A 20,995-nucleotide genomic window follows, 5' to 3' on the forward strand; every position below is an offset into this window, starting at 1 on the left:
TAAAAAATAAATCCAAACGTTTCCCCTTTTTAGCGATTTAAGCCAAACGTTTACAAACGTTACGAAACAAATCCAAACGTTTCACCTTTTGGCGATTTAAACCAAACATTTACAAACATTACGAAACAAATCCATACTTTTCCCTTTTTTAGCGATTTAAGCCAAACATTTACAAACATTACGTAACAAATCCAAACGTTTCCCCATTTTAGCGATTTAAGCCAAACGTTTGCAAACGTTGGGAAACAAATCCAAACGTTTCACCTTTTTAGCAATTTAAGCCAATCGTTTACAAACGTTACGAAACAAATCCAAGCGTTTCACCTTTTTAGCAATTTAAGCCAAACATTTACAAACGTTACGAAACAAATCCAAGCGTTTCACCTTTTTAGCAATTGAAGCCACACGTTTACAAACGTTACGAAACAAATCCAAACGTTTCACCTTTTTACCGATTTAAGCTAAACGTTTACAAACGTTACGAAATAAATTTAAATGTTTTCCAATTTTAGCGATTTAAGCCAAACGTTTAAAACTTCACGAAACAAATCCTAATGTTTCACCATTTTAGCGATCTAAGCGGAACATTTACAAACGTTACGAAAGAAATCCAAACGTTTCCCCCTTTTTGCGATTTAAGCCAAACGTTTACAAACGTTACGAAACAAATCTAAACGTTTCCCCATTTTAGCAATTTAAGCCAAATGTTAAAAACGTTACGAAATAAATCCAAACATTTCACCTTTTTAGCGATTTAAGCCAAACGTTTACAAACATTACGAAACAAATTCAAACATTTCTCCTTTTTGGCGATTTAAACCAAATGTTTACAAACATTACGAAACAAATCCAAGCTTTTCACCTTTTTAGCAATTTAATCCGAACGTTTACAAACGTTACGAAACAAAATCAAACGTTTCACATTTTTATCGATTTAAGCCAAAATTTTACAAACGATACGAAACAAATCCAAGCGTTTCACCTTTTTAGCAATTTAAGCCAAACATTTACAAACATTACGAAACAAATTGATACATTTCCCCTTTTTAGCGATTTAAGCCAAACGTTTACAAGCGTTACGTAACAAATCCAAACGTTTCCCCTTTTTAGCGATTTATTCCAAACGTTCACAAACGTTTCACCCTTTTAGCGATTTAAGCCAAACGTTACGAAAAAATCCAAGCGTTTCACCTTTTTAGCGATTGAAGCCAAACATTTACAAATGTTAAGAAACAAATCCAAGCGTATCACCTTTTTAGCAATTGCAGCCAAACGTTTACAAATGTTACGAAACAAATCCAAACGTTTCATGATTTTACCGATTTAAGCCAAACGTTACGAAACAAATTTAAATGTTTTCCAATTTTAGCGTTCTAAGCCAAACGTTTAAAACGTCACGAAACAAATCCTAATGTTTCACCTTTTTAGCGATTTAAGCCGAACATTTACAAACGTTTCTAAACAAAACTAAACGTTTCCCCATTTTAGCGATTTAAGCCAAACGTTTATAAACGTTACGAATCAAATCGAAACGTTTCCCCATTTTAGCAATTTAAGCCAAACGTTTACAAATGTTACGAAATAAATCAAAACGTTTCCCCATTTTATCGATTTATACCAAATGTTTATAAACGTTACGAAACAAATCCAAATGTTTCACCTTTTTAGCAATTTATGCTAAACGTTTACAAATATTATGAAACAAATCCAAACGTTTCACATTTTTAGCAATTTAAGCCAAACGTTACGAAACAAATCAAATCGTTTCCCCATTTTAGCGATTTGAGCCAAACGTTTAAAATGTTTGGAAACAAATCCAAACATTTCCGCTTTTTAGCGATTTAAGGCAAACGTTTAGAAACATTTTGATATATAACCAAACGTTTCCCCTTTTTAATGATTTAAGCCAAACGTTTACAAACTGTACAAATAAAATCCAAATGTTTCACATTTTTAACAATTTAAGCCAAACGATTACAAACGTTAGGAAACAAATCCAAATGTTTCCCCATTTTAGCAATTTAAGCCAAACGTTTACAAACGTTACGAAACAAATCCAAATGTTTCACCTTTTTATCAATTTAAGCCAAACGTTTACAAACGTTACGAAACAAATCCAAGCGTTTCACAGCAATTAAAGCCAAACATTTACAAACGTTAAGAAACAAATCCAAACGTTTCACGTTTTTACCGATTTAAGCCCAACGTTTACAAACGTTACTAAACAAATTTATATGTTTCCCAATTTTAGCGATTTAAGCCAAACGTTTAAAACGTTACGAAAAAAATCTTAATGTTTTACCTTTTTAGCGATTTAAGCCGAACGTTTACAAACGTTACGAAACAAAACCAAACGCTTCCCCATTTTAGCGATTTAAGCCAAATGTTTACAAACGTTACGAATCAAATCCAAACGTTTCCCCATTTTAGCGATTTAAGCCACACGTTTACAAATGTTACGAAATAAATCCAAACGTTTCCCCTTTTTATCGATTTATACCAAACATGTATAAACGTTACGAAACAAATCCAAACGTTTCACCTTTTTAGCGATTTAAGCTAAACATTTACAAACGTTATGAAACAAATCCAAACGTTTTACATTTTTAGCATTTTAAGCCAAACCTTACGAAACAAATAAAATCGTTTCCCCATTTTAGCGATTTAAGCCAGACGTTTAAAACGTTTGGAAACAAATCCAAACGTTTCCCCTTTTTAGCGATTTAAGTAAAACGTTTACAAACATTACGAAACATAACCAAACGTTTCCCTTTTTAGCGATTTAAGCCAAACATTTACAAACGTTACGAATGAAATCCAAACGTTTCATATTTTTAGCAATTTAAGCCAAACGTTTACAGACGTTACAAAACAAATCCAAATGTTTCTCCATTCTAGCGATTTAAGCCAAACGTTTACAAACGTTACTAAATAAATCCAAACGTATCCCCTTTTTCTCGATTTAAGACAAACGTTTATAAACGTTACGAAACAAATCCAAACGTTTCACCTTTTTAGCGATTTAAGCCAAACGTTTACAAACGTTACGAAACAAATCCAAGGGTTTCGCCTTTTTAGTGATTTAAGCCAAACGTTTGCAAAACGAAACAAATCGAAACATTTCATATTTTTAGCAATTTAAGCCAAACGTTTACAAACGTCATGAAACAAATCCAACCGTTTCACATTTATAGCTATTTACGCCAAACGTTTACAAACGTTACAAAAAAATCCAAGCGTTTCACCTTTTTAGTGATTTAAGCCAAACATTTACAAATGTTAAGAAACCAATCCAAGCGTATCATCTTTTTAGCAATTGCAGCCAAACGTTTACAAATGTTACAAAACAAATCCAAACGTTTCCCGTTTTTACCGATTTAAGCCAAACGTTTACAAACTTTACGAAACAAATTTAGATGTTTTCCAATTTTAGCAATCTAAGCCAAACGTTTAAAACGTTACGAAACAAATCCTAATGTTTCACCTTTTTAGCGATTTAAGCCGAACATTTACAAACGTTACTAAACAAAACAAAACGTTTCCTCATTTTAGCGATTTAAGCCAAACGTTTATAAACGTTACGAATCAAATCGAAACGTTTCCCCATTTTAGCAATTTAAGCCAAACGTTTACAAATGTTACGAAATAAATCAAAACGTTTCCCCATTTTATCGATTTATACTAAACGTTTATAAACGTTACGAAACAAATCCAAATGTTTCACCTTTTTAGCAATTTAAGCCAAATGTTTACAAATATTATGAAACAAATCCAAACGTTTCACATTTTTAGCAATTTAAGCCAAACGTTACGGAACAAATAAAATCGTTTCCCCATTTTGGCGATTTAAGCCAAACGTTTCAAACGTTTTGAAACAAATCTAAACGTTTCCGCTTTTTAGCGATTTAAGCCAAACGTTTACAACCATTTTGATATATAACCAAACGTTTCCCCTTTTTAAAGATTTAAGCCAAACATTTACAAACGTTACAAATAAAATCCAAATGTTCCACATTTTTAGCAATTTAAGCCAAACGATTACAAACGTTAGGAAACAAATCGAAATGTTTCCCCATTTTAGCGATTTAAGCCAAACTTTTACAAACGTTACGAAACAAATCCAAATGTTTCACCTTTTTATCAATTTGAGCCAAATGTTTACAAACGTTACGAAACAAATCCAAGAGTTTCACAGCAATTAAAGCCAAACATTTACAAACGTTAAGAAATAAATCCAAACGTTTCACGTTTTTACCGATTTAAGCCCAACGTTTACAAACAGTACGAAACAAATTTATATGTTTCCCAATTTTAGCGAATTAAGCCAAACGTTACGAAACAAATCTTAATTTTTTACCTTTTTAGCGATTTAAGCCGAACATTTACAAACTTTGCGAAACAAAACCAAACGCTTCCCCATTTTAGCGATTTAAGCCAAACGTTTACAAACGTTACAAATCAAATCCAAACGTTTCCCCATTTTAGCGATTTAAGCCACACGTTTACAAATGTTACTAAATAAATCCAAACGTTTCCCCTTTTTATCGATTTATACCAAACATGTATAAACGTTACGAAACAAATCTAAACATTTCATCTTTTTAGCGATTTAAGTCAAACGTTTACAAACGTTATGAAACAAATCCAAACGTTTCACATTTTTAGCATTTTAAACCAAACGTAACGAAACAAATTAAATTGTTTCCCCATTTTAGCGATATAAGCCAGAAGTTTAAAATGTTTAGAAACAAATCCAAACGTTTCAGCTTTTTAGCGATTTAAGCCAAACGTTTACAAACATTACGAAACATAACGAAACGTTTCCCGTTTTTAGCGATTTAAGCCAAACGTTTACAAACGTTACGAATAAATTCCAAACGTTTCCCATTTTTAACAATTTAAGCCAAATGTTTACAAACGTTAAGAAACAAATCCAAATATTTCCCCATTTTAGCGATTTAAGCCAAACGTTTACAAACGTTACAAAACAAATCCAAATGTTTCACCTTTTTATCAATTTAAGCCAAACGTTTACAAATGTTACGAAACAAATCCAAGCGTTTCACCTTTTTAGCAATTAAAGTCAAACATTTACAAACATTACGAAACAAATTTATATGTTTCCCAATTTAAGCGATTAAAGCCAAACGTTTAAGACGTTACGAAACAAATCCTAATGTTCCACCTTTTTACCGATTTAAGCCAAACATTTACAAACGTTACGAAACAAATCCAAACGTTTCCCCTTTTCTGCGATTTAAGCCAAACGTTTACAAACGTTACGAAACAATCCTTACATTTCACCTTTTTAGCGATTTAAGCCGAACGTTTACAAATGTTACGAAACAAATCCAAACGTTTCTCCTTTTTATCGATTTATACCAAACGTTTATTAATGTTACCAAAAAAATCCAAACGTTTCACCTTTTTAGCGATATTAAGCCAAACGTTTACAAACGTTATGAAACAAATCCAAAAGTTTCACATTTTTAACATTGAAGCCAAACGTTACGAAACAAATCAAATCGTTTCCCCATTTTAGCGATTTAAGCCAGACGTTTAAAACGTTTAAAAACAAATCCAAACGTTTCCCCTTTTTAGTGATTGAAGCCAAACGTTTACAAACATTACGAAACATAACAAAACGTTTCCCCTTTTTTGCGATTTAAGCCAAACGTTTACAAACGTTACGAATAAAATCCAAATGTTTCACATTTTTAACAATTTAAGCCAAACGTTTACAAACGTTACGAAACAAATCCAAATATTTCCGCATTCTAGCGATTTAAGCCAAACGTTTACAAACGTTACGAAACAAATTCAAACGTTTCCCCTTTTTATCGATTTAAGCCAAACGTTTATAAACGTTACGAAACAAATCCAAACATTTCGCCTTTTTAGCAATTTAAGCGAAACGTTTAGAAACGTTACAAAACAAATCCAAGGGTTTCACGTTTTTAGCGATTTAAGCCAAACGTTTACAAACGTTACGAAACAAATCCAAGCGTTTCACCTTTTTAGCGATTTAAGCCAAACATTTACAAACGTTACGAAACAAATACAAACATTTCCTATTTTTAGCAATTTAATCAAACGTTTACAAACTTTACAAAACAAATCAAAACGTTTCCCCATTTTAGCGATTTTAGCCATACGTTTACAAACGTTGCGAAACAAATCCAAATGTTTCACCTTTTTAGCGATTTAAACCAAACGTTTACAAACTTTACAAAACAAATCCAAACGTTTCAGCTTTTTAGCAATTTAAGCAAAACGTTTACAAACTTTACGAAACAAATCCAAACGTTTCAGCTTTTTAGCAATTTAAGCAAAACGTTTACAAACGTTTCGAAACAAATCCAAGCGTTTCACCTTTTTAGCAATTTAAGCCAAACGTTTACATACGTTATGAAACAAATCCAAACGTTTCACCTTTTTAGCAATTTAAGCCAAACGGTGACAAACGTTACGAGACAAATTGAAATGTTTCACCCTTTTAGCAATTTAAGCCAAATGTTTAAAAACATTACGAAACAAATTGAAGCGTTTCACTTTTTTAGCAATTTAAGCCAAATGTTTACAAACGTTACAAAACAAATCGAAGAGTTTCACCTTTTTAGCAATTTAAGCCAAACGTCTAGAAACGTTATGAAACAAATCGAAGCGTTTCACCTTTTTAGAAATTTAAGCCAAACATTTACAAACGTTACGAAACAAAATTCAAACATTTCCCCATTTTAGCAATTTAAGCCAAACGTTTAAAACGTTACGAAATAAATCCTAACGTTTCACCTTTTTTGCGATTTAACACGAACGTTTACAAACGTTACGAAACAAATTCAAACGTTTCCCCATTTTAACGATTTAAGCCGAACGTTTACAAATGTTACGAAACAAAAACAAATATTTCCCCATTTTAGCGATTTAAGCCGAACGTTTACAAACGTTACGAAAAAAATCCAAACGTATCACCATTTTAGCGATTTAAGCCGAACTACAAACGTTACGAAACAAATCCAAGCGTCTCACGTTTTTAGAGATTTAAGTCAAATGTTTATAAATGTTACGAAACAAATCCAAATATTTCCCCTTATTACCGATTTAGCCAAACGTTTGCAAACATTACAAATGAAATCCTAACATTTCTCATTTTTAGTAATTTTAGCTAAACATATACACACGCTACGAAAAAAAAATCCAAACGTTTCACATTTTTAGCGATTTAAGCCAAATGTTTACAAACGTTACGAAACAAATCCAAATATTTCACCTTTTTATCTATTTAACCAAATATTTATAAACGTTACGAAAAAATCCAAACGTTTAACCTTTTTGGCGATTTGAGCGAACGTTACGAAACAAATCCAAGCGTTTCGCCTTTTTATTGATTTAAGCCAAACGTTTACAAACATTACGAAACAAATACAAACGTTTCCCATTTTTAGCAATTGAAGCCAAACATTTACAAACGTTAGAAACAAATCCAAATGTTTCCCCATTTTAGCGATTTAAGACAAACGTTTACAAACATTACGAAACAAATCCAAATGTTTAACCTTTTTAGAGAATTAAGCCAAACGTTTACAAACTTTACCAAATAAATCCAAACGTTTCAGCTTTCTAGCTATTTAAGCAAAACGTTTACAAACTTTACGAAACAAATCCAAACGTTTCAACTCTTTAGCAATTTAAGCAAAACGTTTACAAATGTTTCGAAACAAATCCAAGCGTTTCACCTTTTTAGCAATTTAAGCCAAACGTTTACATACGTTACGAAACAAATCCAAACGTTTCACCTTTTTAGCAATTTAAGCCAAACAGTGACAAACGTTACGAAACAAATCGAAAGGTTTCACCTTTTTAGCGATTTAAGCCAAACGTTTAAAAACGTTACGAAACAAATTGAAGCGTTTCACCTTTTTAGCAATTTAAGCCTAACGTGTACAAACGTTACAAAACAAATCGAAGAGTTTCACCTTTTTAGCAATTTAAGCCAAACGTCTACAAACGTTACGAAACAAATCGAAGCGTTTTACCTTTTTAGCAATCTAAGCCAAACATTTACAAACGTCACGAAACAAATTCAAACATTTCCCCATTTTAGCGATTTAAGACAAACGTTTAAAACGTTACGAAATAAATCCTAACGTTTCACCTTTTTTGCGAATTAACACTAACGTTTACAAACGTTACGAAACAAATTCAAACGTTTCCCCATTTTAACGATTTAAGCCGAACGTTTACAAATGTTACGAAACAAAACGAAATATTTTCCCATTTTAGCTATTTAAGCCGAACGTTAATAAACGTTACGAAACAAATCCAAACGTATCACCATTTTAGCGATTTAAGCCGAACTACAAACGTTACGAAACAAATCCAAGCGTTTCACGTTTTTAGAGATTTAAGTCAAACGTTTATAAATGTCACGAAACAAATCCAAATATTTCCCCTTATTAGCGATTTAGCCAAACGTTTGCAAACGTTACGAATGAAATCTTAACGGTTCTCTTTTTTAGTAATTTAAGCCAAACGTATACAAACGCTACGAAAAAAAATCCAAACGTTTCACATTTTTAGCGATTTAAGCCAAACGTTTACAAACGTTACGAAACAAATCCAAATATTTCACCTTTTTATCTATTTAACCAAATATTTATAAACGTTACGAAAAAATCCAAACGTTTAACCTTTTTGGCGATTTGAGCGAAACGTTACGAAACAAATCCAAGCGTTTTGCCTTTTTATTGATTTAAGCCAAACGTTTACAAACATTACGAAACAAATCCATACGTTTCCCATTTTAGCAATTTAAGCCAAACATTTACAAACGTTAGAAACAAATCCAAATGTTTCCCCATTTTAGCGATTTAAGACAAACGTTTACAAACATTACGAAACAAATCCAAATGTTTATCCTTTTTAGCGATTTAAGCCAAACGTTTACAAACTTTACCAAATAAATCAAAACGTTTCAGCTTTCTAGCAATTTAAGCAAAACGTTTACAAAATTTACGAAACAAATCCAAAAGTTTCGACTCTTTAGCAATTTAAGCAAAACGTTTACAAACGTTTCGAAACAAATCCAAGCGTTTCACCTTTTCAGCAATTTAAGCCAAACGTTTACATACGTTGCGAAACAAATCCAAACGTTTCACCTTTTTAGCAATTTAAGCCAAACAGTTACAAACGTTACGAAACAAATCGAAATGTTTCACCTTTTTAGCGATTTAAGCCAAACGTTTAAAAACGTTACGAAACAAATTGAAGCGTTTCACCTTTTTAGCAATTTAAGCCTAACGTGTACAAACGTTACAAAACAAATCGAAGAGTTTCACCTTTTTAGCAATTTAAGCCAAACATCTACAAACGTTACGAAACAAATCGAAGCGTTTTACCTTTTTAGCAATCTAAGCCAAACATTTACAAACGTCACGAAACAAATTCAAACATTTCCCCATTTTAGCGATTTAAGACAAACGTTTAAAACGTTACGAAATAAATCCTAACGTTTCACCTTTTTTGCGAATTAACACGAACGTTTACAAACGTTACGAAACAAATTCAAACGTTTCCCCATTTTAACGATTTAAGCCGAACGTTTACAAATGTTACGAAACAAAACCAAATATTTTCCCATTTTAGCGATTTAAGCCGAACGTTAATAAACGTTACGAAACAAATCCAAACGTATCACCATTTTAGCGATTTAAGCCGAACTACAAACGTTACGAAACAAATCCAAGCGTTTCACGTTTTTAGAGATTTAAGTCAAACGTTTATAAATGTTACGAAACAAATCCAAATATTTCCCCTTATTAGCGATTTAGCCAAACGTTTGCAAACGTTACGAATGAAATCCTAACGGTTCTCTTTTTTAGTAATTTAAGCCAAACGTATACAAACGCTACGAAAAAAAATCCAAACGTTTCACATTTTTAGCGATTTAAGCGAAACGTTTACAAACGTTACGAAACAAATCCAAATATCTCACCTTTTTATCTATTTAACCAAATATTTATAAACGTTACGAAAAAATCCAAACGTTTAACCTTTTTGGCGATTTGAGCGAAACGTTACGAAACAAATCCAAGCGTTTCGCCTTTTTATTGATTTAAGCCAAACGTTTACAAACGTTACGAAACAAATCCAAATGTTTCCCATTTTTAGCAATTTAAGCCAAACCTTTACAAACGTTACGAAACAAATCCAAATGTTTCCCCATTTTAGCGATTTAAGCCAAACGTTTACAAACATTACGAAACAAATCCAAATGTTTCACCTTTTTAGCGATTTAAGCCAAACGTTTACAAACTTTATCATACAAATCCAAACGTTTAAGCTTTCTAGCAATTTTAGCAAAACGTTTACAAACTTTACGAAACAAATCCAAACGTTACAACTCTTTAGCAATTTAAGCAAAATGTTTACAAACGTTTTGAAACAAATCCAAGCGTTTCACCTTTTTAGCAATTTAAGCCAAACGTTTACATACGTTACGAAACAAATCCAAACGTTTCACCTATTTAGCAATTTAAGCCAAACGGTGACAAACGTTACAAAACAAATCGAAATGTTTCACCTTTTTGGCGATTTAAGCCAAACGTTTAAAAACGTTAAGAAACAAATCGAAGCGTTTCACCTTTTTAGCGATTTAAGCAAAACGTTTACAAACGTTACAAAACAAATCGAAGCGTTTCACCTTTTTAGCAATTTAAGCCAAACGTGTACAGACGTTATGAAACAAATCGAAGCGTTTCACCTTTTTAGCAATTTAAGCAAAACATTTACAAACGTTACAAAACAAATTCAAACATTTCCCCATTTTAGCGATTAAAGCCAAACGTTTAAAACGTTACGAAATAAATGCTAACGTTTCACCTTTTTTGCGATTTAAGACGAACTTTTACAAACGTTACGAAACAAATTCAAACGTTTCCCCATTTTAACGATATAAGCCGAACGTTTACAAATGTTACGAAACAAAACCAAATGTTTCCGCATTTTAGCGATTTAAGTTGAGCGTTAACAAACGTTACGAAACAAATCCAACCGTATCTCCATTTTAGCGATTTAAGCCGAACTACAAACATTACGAACCAAATCCAGACGTTTCACCTTTTTAGAGATTTAAGTCAAACGTTTATAAATGTTACGAAACAAATCCAAATGTTTCCTCTTTTTAGCGATTTAGCCAAACGTTTGCAAACGTTACGAATAAAATCATAACGTTTCACATTTTTAGTAATTTAAGCCAAACGTATACAAACGCTACGACAAAAATCCAAACGTTTCGCATTTTTAGCAATTTATGCCAAACGTTTACAAACGTTACGAAACAAATCCAAATATTTCATCTTTTTATCGATTTAAGCCAAATATTTATAAACATTACGAAAAAATCCAAATGTTTCACCTTTTTACCGATTTGAGCCAAACGTTTACAAACGTTGCGAAACAAATCCAAGCGTTTCACCTTTTTAGCGATTTAAGCCAAACGTTTACAAACGTTACGAAACAAATCCAAACGTTTCCCATTTTTAGAAATTTAAACCAAACGTTTACAAACGTTACGAATTAAATCCAAATGTTTCATCTTTTTAGTGATTTATGCCAAACGTTTACAAACGTTACGAAACAAATCCAAATATTTCACCTTTTTATCGATTTAAGCCAAATATTTATAAACGATTTAAGCCAAACGTTACGAAACAAATCCAAACGTTTCCCATTTTTAGCAATTTAAGCCAAATGTTTACAAACGTTACAAAACAAATCCAAATATTTCACCGTTTTAGCGATTTGAGCCAAACGTTTGCAAACGTTACGAAACAAAACCAAGCGTTTTACCTTTTTAGTGATTTAAGCCAAACGTTTACAAACGTTACGAAATAAATCCAAATGTTTCACTTTTTAGTGATTTAAGCCAAACGTTTACAAACTTTACGAAACAAATCCAAACGTTTCAGCTTTCTAACAATTTAAGCAAAACATTTACAAACTTTACGAAACAAATCCAAACGGTTCATCTCTTTAGCAATTTAAGCAAAACGTTTACAAACGTTTCGAAACAAATCCAAGCGTTTCACCTTATTGGCAATTTAAGCCAAACGTTTACATACGTTACGAAACAAATCCAAACGTTTCATATTTTTTGCAATTTAAGCGAAACGTATACAAACGTTACGAAACAAATCCAAACGTTTCACCTTTTTAGCGATTTGAACCAAACGTTTAAAAACGTTACGAATCAAATCGAAGCGTTTCACCTTTTTAGAAATTTAAGTCAAATGTTTAGAAACGTTACGAAACAAATCGAAGCGTTTCACCATTTTAGCAATATAAGCCAAACGTTTACAAACGTTACGAAACAAATTTAAACATTTCCCCATTTTAGCGATTTAAGCCAAACGTTTAAAACGTTACGAAACAAATCCTAACGTTTCACCTTTTTTGCGAGTTAAGCCAAACGTTTACAAACGTTATGAAATAAATTCAAACGTTTCTACATTTTAGCGATTTAAGCCGAACGTATGCAAAAGTTACGAATCAAAACCAAATGTTTCCCCATTTTAGCGATTTACGCCGAACGTTTACAAACGTTACGAAACAAATCCAAACGTTTCACCTTTTTAGCGATTTAAGCCAAACGTTTAAAAATGTTATGAAACAAATCGAAGCGTTTCACCTTTTTAAAAATTTAAGCCAAATGTTTAGAAACGTTACGAAACAAATCGAAGCGTTTCACCTTTTTAGAAATTTAAGTCAAACGTCTACAAACGTTACGAAACAAATCGAAGCGTTTCACAATCTTAGCAATTTAAGCCTAATGTTTACAAACGTTACGAAACAAATTTAAACATTTCCCCATTTTAGCAATTTAAGCCAAACGTTTAAAACGTTACGAAACAAATTCTAATGTTTCACCTTTTTTGCGAGTTAAGCCGAACGTTTACAAACGTTATGAAAAAAATTCAAACGTTTCTACATTTTAGCGATTTAAGCCGAACGTATACAAAAGTTACGAATCAAAACCAAATTTTTTCCCATTTTAGCGATTTAAGCCGAACGTTTACAAACGTTACGAAACAAATCCAAATGTTTCCTTATTTTAGCGATTTAAGCCAAACTTTTGCAAACGTTACGAAGCAAATCCAAACGTTTCACCTTTTTAGCAATTTAAACCAAACGTTTACAAACGTTACGAATAAAATCCAAACGTTTCCCATTTTTAGCGATTTAAGCCAAACGTTTGCAAACTTTACGAAACAAATCCAAATATTTCACTCTTTTATTTAAGCCAAACATTTATAAAAGATACCAAAAAAATCCAAACATTTTACCTTTTTAGTGATTTAAGCCAAACGTTTACAAATGTTACGAAACAAATTCAAGCGTTTCACCTTTTTAGCAATTTAAGCCAATCGTTTACAAACGTTATGAAACAAATCCAAATGTTTCCCATTTTTAGCAATTTAAGCCAAACATTTACAAACGTTACGAAACAAATCCAAACGTTTCCCCATTTTAGCGATTTAAGTTAAACGTTTACAAACGTTACGAAACAAATCTAAACGTTTTCCCTTTTTAAGCGATTTAAGACAAACATTTACAAACTTTAGGAAACAAATCCAAACGTTTCAGCTTTTTAGCAATTTAAGCAAAACGTTTACAAACTTTAGGAAACAAATCCAAACGTTTCAGCTTTTTAGCTATTTAAGCAAAACGTTTACAAACTTTAGGAAACAAATCCAAACGTTTCAGCTTTTTAGCTATTTAAGCAAAACGTTTCAGCTTTTTAGCTATTTAAGCAAAACGTTTACAAACCTTTCGAAACAAATCCAAGCATTTCACCTTTTTAGCAATTTAAGCCAAACGTTTATATACGTTGCGAAACAAATCCAAACGTTTCATATTTTAAGCAATGTAAGCCAAACGTTTACAAACATTACGAAACAAATGCAAACGTTTCACCTTTTTACCGATTTAAGCCAAAAGTTTACAAACGTTACGAAACAAATCGAAGCGTTTTACGTTTTTAACAATTTAAGCCAAACGTTACGAAATAAATCGAAGCGTTTCACCTTTTTAGAAATTTAAGCCAAATGTTTACAAACATTACGAAACAAATTCAAATGTTTCCCCATTTTAGCCATTTATGGTAAATGTTTAAAACGTTACGAAACAAATCCTAACATTTCACCTTTTTTGGAATTTAAGCCGAACGTGTACAAACGTTACGAAACAAATTCAAACGTTTCCCCATTTAAGCGATTAAAGTCGAACGTTTACAAATGTTTCGAAACAAACGAAATGTTTCCCCATTTTAGCAATTTAAGCCGAACGTTTACGTTTCCCCATTTTAGCGATTTAAGCCCAACGTTTACAAACGTTACCAAACAAATCCAAACATTTCACTTTTTTATAGATTTAATTCAAACGTTTATAAATGTTGCGAAACAAATCCAAATGTTTCACCTTGTTAGCGATTTAGGCAAACGTTTACAAATGTTACGAATAAAATCCTAACATTTCCCATATTAAGCAATTTAAACGAAATGTTAACAAACGTTACCAATAAAATCCAAACGGTTTCCATTTTTAGCGATTTAAGCCAATCGTTTGCAAACGTTACGAAACAAATCCAAACATTTCACCTTCTTATCGATTTAAGGCAAACTTTTATACGCGTTACGAAAAAAATCCAAACGTTTAACCTCTTTAGCGATTTAAGCCAAACGTTTACAAACGTTACGAAACAAATCAAAACATTTCCCATTTTTAGCAATTTAATCAAACGTTTACAAACTTTACAAAACAAATCAAAACGTTTCCCCATTTTAGCGATTTATGCCATACGTTTACAAACGTTGCGAAACAAATCCAAATGTTTCACCTTTTTAGCGATTTAAACCAAACGTTTACAAACTTTACAAAACAAATCCAAACGTTTCAGCTTTTTAGCAATTTAAGCAAAACGTTTACAAACTTTACGAAACAAATCCAAACGTTTCAGCTTTTTAGCAATTTAAGCAAAACGTTTACAAACGTTTCGAAACAAATCCAAGCGTTTCACCTTTTTAGCAATTTAAGCCAAACGTTTACATACGTTATGAAACAAATCCAAACGTTTCACCTTTTTAGCAATTTAAGCCAAACGGTGACAAACGTTACGAGACAAATTGAAATGTTTCACCCTTTTAGCAATTTAAGCCAAATGTTTAAAAACATTACGAAACAAATTGAAGCGTTTCACTTTTTTAGCAATTTAAGCCAAATGTTTACAAACGTTACAAAACAAATCGAAGAGTTTCACCTTTTTAGCAATTTAAGCCAAACGTCTAGAAACGTTATGAAACAAATCGAAGCGTTTCACCTTTTTAGAAATTTAAGCCAAACATTTACAAACGTTACGAAACAAAATTCAAACATTTCCCCATTTTAGCAATTTAAGCCAAACGTTTAAAACGTTACGAAATAAATCCTAACGTTTCACCTTTTTTGCGATTTAACACGAACGTTTACAAACGTTACGAAACAAATTCAAACGTTTCCCCATTTTAACGATTTAAGCCGAACGTTTACAAATGTTACGAAACAAAAACAAATATTTCCCCATTTTAGCGATTTAAGCCGAACGTTTACAAACGTTACGAAAAAAATCCAAACGTATCACCATTTTAGCGATTTAAGCCGAACTACAAACGTTACGAAACAAATCCAAGCGTCTCACGTTTTTAGAGATTTAAGTCAAATGTTTATAAATGTTACGAAAGAAATCCAAATATTTCCCCTTATTACCGATTTAGCCAAACGTTTGCAAACATTACAAATGAAATCCTAACATTTCTCATTTTTAGTAATTTTAGCTAAACATATACACACGCTACGAAAAAAAATCCAAACGTTTCACATTTTTAGCGATTTAAGCCAAATGTTTACAAACGTTACGAAACAAATCCAAATATTTCACCTTTTTATCTATTTAACCAAATATATATAAACGTTACGAAAAAATCCAAACGTTTAACCTTTTTGGCGATTTGAGCGAACGTTACGAAACAAATCCAAGCGTTTCGCCTTTTTATTGATTTAAGCCAAACGTTTACAAACATTACGAAACAAATACAAACGTTTCCCGTTTTTAGCAATTGAAGCCAAACATTTACAAACGTTAGAAACAAATCCAAATGTTTCCCCATTTTAGCGATTTAAGACAAACGTTTACAAACATTACGAAACAAATCCAAATGTTTAACCTTTTTAGCGAATTAAGCCAAACGTTTACAAACTTTACCAAATAAATCCAAACGTTTCAGCTTTCTAGCTATTTAAGCAAAACGTTTACAAACTTTACGAATCAAATCCAAACGTTTCAACTCTTTAGCAATTTAAGCAAAACGTTTACAAATGTTTCGAAACAAATCCAAGCGTTTCACCTTTTTAGCAATTTAAGCCAAACGTTTACATACGTTACGAAACAAATCCAAACGTTTCACCTTTTTAGCAATTTAAGCCAAACAGTGACAAACGTTACGAAACAAATCGAAAGGTTTCACCTTTTTAGCGATTTAAGCCAAACGTTTAAAAACGTTACGAAACAAATTGAAGCGTTTCACCTTTTTAGCAATTTAAGCCTAACGTGTACAAACGTTACAAAACAAATCGAAGAGTTTCACCTTTTTAGCAATTTAAGCCAAACGTCTACAAACGTTACGAAACAAATCGAAGCGGTTTACCTTTTTAGCAATCTAAGCCAAACATTTACAAACGTCACGAAACAAATTTAAACATTTCCCCATTTTAGCGATTTAAGACAAACGTTTAAAACGTTACGAAATAAATCCTAACGTTTCACCTTTTTTGCGAATTAACACGAACGTTTACAAGCGCTACGAAACAAATTCAAACGTTTCCCCATTTTAACGATTTAAGCCGAACGTTTACAAATGTTACGAAACAAAACCAAATATTTTCCCATTTTAGCGATTTAAGCCGAACGTTAATAAACGTTACGAAACAAATCCAAACGTATCACCATTTTAGCGATTTAAGCCGAACTACAAACGTTACGAAACAAATCCAAGCGTTTCACGTTTTTAGAGATTTAAGTCAAACGTTTATAAATGTCACGAAACAAATCCAAATATTTCCCCTTATTAGCGATTTAGCCAAACGTTTGCAAGCGTTACGAATGAAATCCTAACGGTTCTCTTTTTTAGTAATTTAAGCCAAACGTATACAAACGCTACGAAAAAAAATCCAAACGTTTCACATTTTTAGCGATTTAAGCCAAACGTTTACAAACGTTACGAAACAAATCCAAATATTTCACCTTTTTATCTATTTAACCAAATATTTATAAACGTTACGAAAAAATCCAAACGTTTAACCTTTTTGGCAATTTGAGCGAAACGTTACGAAACAAATCCAAGCGTTTTGCCTTTTTATTGATTTGAGCCAAACGTTTACAAACATTACGAAACAAATCCAAACGTTTCCCATTTTTAGCAATTTAAGCCAAACATTTACAAACGTTAGAAACAAATCCAAATGTTTCCCCATTTTAGCGATTTAAGACAAACGTTTACAAACATTACGAAACAAATCCAAATGTTTATCCTTTTTAGCGATTTAAGCCAAACGTTTACAAACTTTACCAAATAAATCCAAACGTTTCAGCTTTCTAGCAATTTAAGCAAAACGTTTACAAAATTTACGAAACAAATCCAAAAGTTTCGACTCTTTAGCAATTTAAGCAAAACGTTTACAAACGTTTCGAAACAAATCCAAGCGTTTCACCTTTTCAGCAATTTAAGCCAAACGTTTACATACGTTGCGAAACAAATCCAAACGTTTCACCTTTTTAGAAATTTAAGCCAAACAATTACAAACGTTACGAAACAAATCGAAATGTTTCACCTTTTTAGCGATTTAAGCCAAACGTTTAAAAACGTTACGAAACAAATTGAAGCGTTTCACCTTTTTAGCAATTTAAGCCTAACGTGTACAAACGTTACAAAACAAATCGAAGAGTTTCACCTTTTTAGCAATTTAAGCCAAACGTCTACAAACGTTACGAAACAAATCGAAGCGTTTTACCTTTTTAGCAATCTAAGCCAAACATTTACAAACGTCACGAAACAAATTCAAACATTTCCCCATTTTAGCGATTTAAGACAAACGTTTAAAACGTTACGAAATAAATCCTAACGTTTCACCTTTTTTGCGAATTAACACGAACGTTTACAAACGTTACGAAACAAATTCAAACGTTTCCCCATTTTAACGATTTAAGCCGAACGTTTACAAATGTTACGAAACAAAACCAAATATTTTCCCATTTTAGCGATTTAAGCCGAACGTTAATAAACGTTACGAAACAAATCCAAACGTATCACCATTTTAGCGATTTAAGCCGAACTACAAACGTTACGAAACAAATCCAAGCGTTTCACGTTTTTAGAGATTTAAGTCAAACGTTTATAAATGTTACGAAACAAATCCAAATATTTCCCCTTATTAGCGATTTAGCCAAACGTTTGCAAACATTACGAATGAAATCCTAACGGTTCTCTTTTTTAGTAATTTAAGCCAAACGTATACAAACGCTACGAAAAAAAATCCAAACGTTTCACATTTTTAGCGATTTAAGCGAAACGTTTACAAATGTTACGAAACAAATCCAAATATCTCACCTTTTTATCTATTTAACCAAATATTTATAAACGTTACGAAAAAATCCAAACGTTTAACCTTTTTGGCGATTTGAGCGAAACGTTACGAAACAAATCCAAGCGTTTCGCCTTTTTATTGATTTAAGCCAAACGTTTACAAACGTTACGAAACAAATCCAAATGTTTCCCATTTTTAGCAATTTAAGCCAAACCTTTACAAACGTTACGAAACAAATCCAAATGTTTCCCCATTTTAGCGATTTAAGCCAAACGTTTACAAACATTACGAAACAAATCCAAATGTTTCACCTTTTTAGCGATTTAAGCCAAACGTTTACAAACTTTATCATACAAATCCAAACGTTTAAGCTTTCTAGCAATTTTAGCAAAACGTTTACAAACTTTACGAAACAAATCCAAACGTTACAACTCTTTAGCAATTTAAGCAAAATGTTTACAAACGTTTTGAAACAAATCCAAGCGTTTCACCTTTTTAGCAATTTAAGCCAAACGTTTACATACGTTACGAAACAAATCCAAACGTTTCACCTATTTAGCAATTTAAGCCAAACGGTGACAAACGTTACGAAACAAATCGAAATGTTTCACCTTTTTGGCGATTTAAGCCAAACGTTTAAAAACGTTAAGAAACAAATCGAAGCGTTTAACCTTTTTAGCGATTTAAGCAAAACGTTTACAAACGTTACAAAACAAATCGAAGCGTTTCACCTTTTTAGCAATTTAAGCCAAACGTGTACAGACGTTATGAAACAAATCGAAGCGTTTCACCTTTTTAGCAATTTAAGCAAAACATTTACAAACGTTACAAAACAAATTCAAACATTTCCCCATTTTAGCGATTAAAGCCAAACGTTTAAAACGTTACGAAATAAATGCTAACGTTTCACCTTTTTTGCGATTTAAGACGAACTTTTACAAACGTTACGAAACAAATTCAAACGTTTCCCCATTTTAACGATATAAGCCGAACGTTTACAAATGTTACGAAACAAAACCAAATGTTTCCGCATTTTAGCGATTTAAGTTGAGCGTTAACAAACGTTACGAAACAAATCCAACCGTATCTCCATTTTAGCGATTTAAGCCGAACTACAAACATTACGAAACAAATCCAGACGTTTCACCTTTTTAGAGATTTAAGTCAAACGTTTATAAATGTTACGAAACAAATCCAAATGTTTCCTCTTTTTAGCGATTTAGCCAAACGTTTGCAAACGTTACGAATAAAATCATAACGTTTCACATTTTTAGTAATTTAAGCCAAACGTATACAAACGCTACGACAAAAATCCAAACGTTTCGCATTTTTAGCAATTTATGCCAAACGTTTACAAACGTTACGAAACAAATCCAAATATTTCATCTTTTTATCGATTTAAGCCAAATATTTATAAACGTTACGAAAAAATCCAAATGTTTCACCTTTTTACCGATTTGAGCCAAACGTTTACAAACGTTGCGAAACAAATCCAAGCGTTTCACCTTTTTAGCGATTTAAGCCAAACGTTTACAAACGTTACGAAACAAATCCAAACGTTTCCCATTTTTAGAAATTTAAACCAAACGTTTACAAACGTTACGAATTAAATCCAAATGTTTCATCTTTTTAGTGATTTATGCCAAACGTTTACAAACGTTACGAAACAAATCCAAATATTTCACCTTTTTATCGATTTAAGCCAAATATTTATAAACGATTTAAGCCAAACGTTACGAAACAAATCCAAACATTTCCCATTTTTAGCAATTTAAGCCAAATGTTTACAAACGTTACAAAACAAATCCAAATATTTCACCGTTTTAGCGATTTGAGCCAAACGTTTGCAAACGTTACGAAACAAAACCAAGCGTTTTACCTTTTTAGTGATTTAAGCCAAACGTTTACAAACGTTACGAAATAAATCCAAATGTTTCACTTTTTAGTGATTTAAGCCAAACGTTTACAAACTTTACGAAACAAATCCAAACGTTTCAGCTTTCTAACAATTTAAGCAAAACATTTACAAACTTTACGAAACAAATCCAAACGGTTCATCTCTTTAGCAATTTAAGCAAAACGTCTACAAACGTTTCGAAACAAATCCAAGCGTTTCACCTTATTGGCAATTTAAGCCAAACGTTTACATACGTTACGAAACAAATCCAAACGTTTCATATTTTTTGCAATTTAAGCGAAACGTATACAAACGTTACGAAACAAATCCAAACGTTTCACCTTTTTAGCGATTTAAACCAAACGTTTAAAAACGTTACGAATCAAATCGAAGCGTTTCACCTTTTTAGAAATTTAAGTCAAA

The sequence above is a fragment of the Mercurialis annua genome, linkage group LG6 (assembly GCF_937616625.2).
Source record: "Mercurialis annua linkage group LG6, ddMerAnnu1.2, whole genome shotgun sequence".
NCBI lineage: Eukaryota > Viridiplantae > Streptophyta > Magnoliopsida > Malpighiales > Euphorbiaceae > Mercurialis > Mercurialis annua.